Source organism: Hipposideros armiger, unplaced genomic scaffold (genome assembly GCF_001890085.2).
Source record: "Hipposideros armiger isolate ML-2016 unplaced genomic scaffold, ASM189008v1 scaffold_954, whole genome shotgun sequence".
In the NCBI taxonomy this organism is placed as follows: domain Eukaryota; kingdom Metazoa; phylum Chordata; class Mammalia; order Chiroptera; family Hipposideridae; genus Hipposideros; species Hipposideros armiger.
This window is the reverse complement of record NW_017732304.1, coordinates 289,819-296,186: the sequence shown is the minus strand read 5'-3', so window position 1 is coordinate 296,186 and position 6,368 is coordinate 289,819. Positions and strand designations below refer to the sequence as shown.

The 6,368-nt window shown below is 40.2% G+C and overlaps 1 protein-coding gene across 1 annotated transcript in view; it reads left to right on the top strand.

Annotated features, from left to right (window-relative positions):
• Positions 1-3,364, top strand: part of PRR16 (proline rich 16) — a 335,751-nt gene extending 332,387 nt beyond the window's left edge. The window contains exon 3 of the transcript XR_002122586.1: positions 2,147-3,364. The gene's annotated coding sequence lies outside the window, so the exon portion shown is untranslated. The remainder of the gene's footprint in view (positions 1-2,146) is intronic.
• Positions 3,365-6,368: the final 3,004 nt, after the last annotated feature.

Below are 6,368 nucleotides of genomic sequence, written 5' to 3'. Positions count from 1 at the left end.
TCCTTCTTTATGTCCTCCTTAAGTTCCTGAAACATTCTTATCATCAGTGTTCTTAACTCTGTCTCTGAAAGGTTGGATATGAGGTTTCTTCTGATCTTTTACTTGGGTCACGTTTCTTTGTTTCTTCATTCTGGCTGTCACTCTGATTGCTTCGATGTATTAGATCACCTAGAAAGACAAAAAAAAAAAAGAAAAAGAAAAAATGAAAAAAAAGAGAAAAAGGAAAAAGATAAAAAAGAAAAGAAAAGGGGGGGGGGAGGGGCTCTCTGCCTGCTTTAATCTGCAGACCACTTGCTCAGCAATAGAGATTCTGGGTGACTCAACACCAGCTGTTGGCAGAAGGGCTGTTTGAGTCATGTGCCGACCTCCCTCTAGACTTGAAGTAAGCTTCCCACAATTAGCTGCTGTGTGCTCTGGAACCGTGCTCACCACCAAAATTCCTCACAGGTTGTTGCGAGCTGTCTGCTGCTGCAAAAAACCCTCTGTGGCCTGCGGAGGAAGGAGCCACGGACCAGGAGGCTCAGGGTGCCCCTGGCAACACAGCTCTAGGTGGGTGGGGCAAGTCCCCATGGCACCACAGGATGTGGTCAGTGACCCCCACCAGGTCAGAGCAGCATGCACTCCTGCATCGGCAGCCAGCCCACACAAACTCGCCTGGAAAGCCCCGGCCAAATCATGCAGGCATACAGCTCATGGCCCAACACTCCCAGGAAACCTCCCTGTCTTAGCCTGTCCCAATTAGCTGCTCGCTGATCAGGCCAAGCAGCCCGACAGGTAATCGCCACCCAGACAACTCTGCACGTGCAGTGCGGAAATCGGGGACCTAAGGCAAGTCAAGCACTTCTGGGTCCCAATAAGCAGTCTGTTGGAGTTGACGCACGCCTGACAGGTGTTTCCCTGGCTATGCAGCACAAATAGTGCAGAGGATGGGAATCCAAGGCTGCATGCGCGTGCACGCACGCACATACACATGCATTCCTGTGCCAATTCCAGCAGACCAATGCAGTCCCAGACCTGAGCCTCTGTGGGAGGGCCCAGCCCTGAAAAACTGGCGCCCTCCTGTACACTACTAGTATGCAAGCTCCACACCAGGGGAACAATGTTCCCAAAAACCTCTAGCTCCCGCGCCAAAGGCACTCAGTTCAGTCCTTCCCGCAGGCTCCTGGGCCCTGCTCACAAAGCTACTCCCTTTACCAGGAACCGGGTGAGTGCTCACCAGTGTGCGAGTTGGTTTGCTGGCTCCACTGGATCTCCAGCTGCCCTCAGCCTCACCGAGTTCAGCAAAGAGAGTCCTCACTATTTTCTACTTCCAGCTATCGTAGAACTCCTCTTCCCGGCAACGTAACTCTGAGGTGCTGAGCACGGTGTGGGGTCGGAGGGTCTCGCCCCCAACGGGAGAAGCCTCCCCACCGCTGAGGTGTCCCTCACGGGGTTTGCCCTCTCTCGCCTCTGCCCCTCCTACTGGACTTGACGTGGCCTCCTCTTTAAGTCCTTGGTTTAGAGGTTCTGCTCATCTAGGGTCCAGGGAACTTCTGAGGTTGAATATCTTATAAATTATTTGTAATTTTGTGTGATCCTGGGAGGCAGTTGGCATAGTGTCTGTCTATTCTGCCATCTTACTGGAAGTCTGTATACACATTTTAAGAAAGGAAAAAAACTGTTTTGAAAGGAAAAAACTATTAAAATTGTAATATTCAATATATACCAATAACAAAACATGAATACAAGTCATGTGTGTACATTTTTTGGCACCCCCAAGATATCTATCTATCTCATAGTTTATAGTCTGAAAATTTATTAAATAACTTGAGAACTTGGTACATTTACAAGTGGACAAATTTATCTGAAGTTTTAAAAACTGTCAGGGATAAGAGAAGATCTTTTAATTGATATATAAGCTTACTTCATACTACTAAATTTTGATGAATCACTTATCACGTTATTTTTATATGAAATTTAAATGGAATTTATGTTTAAATTAATATGTTTAGACATTTAAAGTAAAATTCTTGATAATTCAAATAATTTTAAATTATGTACACTACTAACAAATGATTGCCTCATTCTTAATACATTGTATGTGTTTTTGTTGAACTATACCTTCTATTTAAACTGATCTTTTGTCTTTTTTTCCTTCTTCTGACAGCTCCTTCAGGTCTTTATTTGGAGGCATGTCAGCTCATTTTTCTCACTTCAGATTCATCATTATGACTTCTTGAGGCCAGATCTAATTTTGAAATAACCAAGAACCTGTCCATCTCAGAGCAGCAAATCCCTCAACTTTGGAGCACAAATGATCACAGATATGGTCTGCATAAAATCATCTGCCTCTAGTCTGACAGCCATGAGCAGAGCCATAGGGGCAAAAAAAAAAAAAAAAGCCACAGCCTTAAATCTCTTCACTCAGAAATTACCAAGAAGATTTAAAAACAAAATAGAAAAAAAAAGGTGAAAAGGACTAAATAAGCAAGCCAACAACAAAAAACATTTTATTTCACCATGAAAATAAATATTCCCAGATGTGAACCCACAAAAATTTATATTCAGCAATTAACCTAGTAAATTGTAAATTGATTTTTCATTTGGGAAGGTGAAAGTACAGAGATAGGAGGTATCTCTAATCAGAACTACTTAGCATTGCAAATATGTAGACAAAAAGAAAGTGAACAAACAGAGGAGCATTGCAGCAATGAACAGTGTTAGGGCAGAATGTTGCTGTTAGCAGAGAAAGAGGATGTTTGCCATCTTGCGTACACACTTAAAGCCATAATGGAATAACAGCATTGTTGTCAATTGCTTGAAAAGTTTCTGCATTCAGTCCTTCACTCCACATTGATTGGGAGGGGGGGGGGAATGGGGGAGGTCAGTTCTTACTGATTACTTCTCAATGCACTTCTAATATTTGCACTGTCACTTCCATTCAGGGTAATGATGTGTGCTGTTATTTGCACAGATGGTCCCATGAGTTTTGAGACCACAACAAGCAGTTTCTTGCAAGAGTCCAAAAAGGAAATATTTAAGAATTCTGCAGACATTGATTTCTCTTCTATAAAAATCAGTTATCTAAAAAAAAACCAAAAAAAACCTGAAAAGGTCTGGTCTCATATTGAAAAACAACTACAGAATAATAATGAAAAAGCATTAGTGTGGTCAAATGAATGAAAAAGGGATCAAGATTTTTTTTTAAATGAAGAAAGATCATTTTATATCATTAACAGCCAAGAAGTCAAATATAGTGAACTGTACACTAAACATTTGTGTTGAACATCTATTTGTTCTCTTAATTAAAAAAAATCATTTGTAATTTGTATTTGACATATAACAATTTTTATAGCCATTTATCTATGCTTCATGGGAAAATGTACCAGACAAACAAACAGCATTTTCAGTTTATTTTTCTAAATAAATGTGTTGTTTGTATTACTTGTAGTTTCTTATTTGATTTGGTTTTCATTACCCAGAAGATAATTTTCCTGTGGTTTATTAACAGCTTTTGTCGTATTAATTCAGAAGTAATGGAAGACTGGAATTTCGAATATTTCTGTGATATAAAAATGTGCTAGTTCCTAAACTCTGAAGAAGAAATGATATATTTTCACCATGCCTTTCTTGTCCAGGGTTATTTTAATGTTCTCATTGTACTAATTATGTAATTAGTTTAATATATGGGGACATTGCTAGAAAACAAAGTTTGGGTATTATATCAGAAAGGATTTTCTCTCTGTTCTCTTGCTGAAAATCTGCTCCAGAAGATAAAAATTAGATAATTATTTTAGGCCACTAACCATACCTCACGTGTCCTCAGCAAAAGTCTTCGAAGAACTTTCATCAGTGTATATCAAAATGACAACGCAAGCACACTGGAGCAAAAGGACAACTCAATGAACAAAGGCTTATTGAGTGTGAGCAAAGTGTTCATCCTTACTTGAGGCTCACCAGCTGGAGTCAGTATTTATGATCGTTATTACCACCAATATGTAGTGTACAGCTCAAATTGTGGTTTTTCTTTTTTTTTTTTGAGGCGTAATTGGCATAATGTTTCTTACTTTCAGATGTACAACATAATGATTTTGTATTTGCATATATTGCAAAATGATCACCACAATCAGCCCAGTTAACATCCATCACCACACATAAGTACAATTTATTTTCTTGACATGAGAACTTTCAAGACCCATTCTCTTAGCTATTTTCAAATATTCAATTCAGTGTTATTAACTGTAGTTATACTTGTGGCATTCTGGAGGAGGCTAGGGCAGAGCCTGAAGATAGTGTCAGCCTTTCAAAGTCTCTAAAAAGAATTATAGTCAGCCCCTAAATGTGTATTTAACGAGAATCCTGCCCCTCAGGTGCAGCTAGGATGGTGAATAGGCCTCTTTCCCAGCAAGACTGAGTTCCTGGGTCTGTTGCCTCTTGCTGTGCCCTGTGGGTGGTCGCCATTTTAGAACTCCTTCTCCCTTGTATATAGTCCTGGGAGGCCCAGCAGCATATGCCCCACTGACCACCAAAGCCAGGCAAGGTAGAGGTGTCTCCTGGCAGCAGCTGCAAAACTTGGGCACCAGACGGGGCCTAAGAGTCTTTCTCAGACATACCTGCGAGCTACATTGAGGCAGAGGGCAAGCTCACATATTGTGTCTACTGGCCTTTTTTCTCAGAGTCCTCCACAGCCCTTGGCTGGGGGCCAGACCAGAAGCCTGCTCCTCAGGCCAAATCTCTGACAAGAAAATAGGCCTGTTTCTTAGAAAGACGAGGGGTGTGACTCAATAGGGGGGTTTATGGTGAGACTGTGTCCCAGCCACTCCTACCCTCTTTCATGATGTGGACCTTCTCTTGTTAGCCTGATGCGTAGGACTTGCTCAGTTTCTAGGATTTTTTTCAGAGAAAGTTGTTCATATGTAGTTGCAGAATCAGTGTGTTCACAGGAAGAGGTGAGCCCAGGATTGTCCTATGTCACTGTCTTGAATTGGAACCACCAAACAACTTCAAACACACTATTTTTGAACAATGAAAAGAACAGGTCATTAGGTTTATTCCCAAACATTGATCCAAGACCCAATTCCCATTATGTTATTCTGCACACTTAAATTGATTTACTCTCTGGAATCTCTGTGATACATGGAGTATACAGTAACATAATGAAGAAGATTAGTTTGTCATGCATGGTTTGAACCTCTGAAAATCAAGACATTGTATATGAAAATAATCCAGCTAGGAATCAAGTTGCCAGTTTCTGTGGGATGTTAGGCATTGAAGCGTGCCTGGATTTCTTCAAATATTTTAAAACTCCATGCTGATTACTTCAAGATGTGAATCATTTAAAATCATAATGAGAAAAGTCATCTTTACCCCAAACATCCATCAAGAATAAATGATAAACAATTATAGTTTTTCACTTTATGAATAAACAATAAGCAGTGCTATATCTGCTGTAGCCTGTGAAAAGCTCTTAAAAGATTTTGCAAAATGACATTTTCAGGCCTGGGCTTCAGCAGGATAACTTGGGTAGTAATTTATAAAGTGAATGTGGGGGCAGGGAGGTGGCATACAGACCGGAAAAAACATCTAAAATTTTCCTTGAGTTTAGTTTATTTATTCTCAACTTTAATTACAATTACTTTCTAAAATATTTCACTTGTTCATTGCTTTATCTTCTTCTACCTTCTGCAAATTTTAAATTTACCCTTTATCTCCACAATTAAATATTACTTTTACAAAATCTATTAAACAATCTTCAGTTTCCACTGGGTAGTACTACTTAAAGATTTTTCAAATTGAGCATGCCCATAGGTACAGACCTACCTTGTTTTATTGTGCTTCACAGATGTCATGTATTTTACAAATTGAAGGCAAGATCCTCCACCAGCCAAAAGAGTAGGACTCTCTGGTGGTAGTCTGGAACCAAATCCACAATATCTCAGAGGTATGCCTGTAATTTCCACTTCCTGACATTTGCTTTTAGAGTACAGGTATATTACTTTTATATGCAACTTCAACTCTCTCCCTGCTGGCCCAAACTGACATTATATTTACATGAGTAAGATGCTTCTCCTTATTTACTAAGCACCTGTTGCAGAATCATCTCCCAAAATCCAAGTCATGTGTTTGATGCCCTGGTTAGCCAAAACATTGAGAATCGGTGCTTGAAGACAGAGAATGTCTTATTCCATTTGGCTAAAGCGAGAGAACAGGAGAGCAAAATCTCTCAAATCCATCTCTCCCAAAAAGCAAAAGACAGGGGCTTTTATGTAGCTAGGGAATGGGGGAGCAGGAGTTCCAGGGAACTGAGAAAAGTCTCTGTTTCTTTAGTCACAGATAATGCTTTTTAATATCAGACTTTGGGTGTCAGCAGATGGTCGCAGCTAACTTGG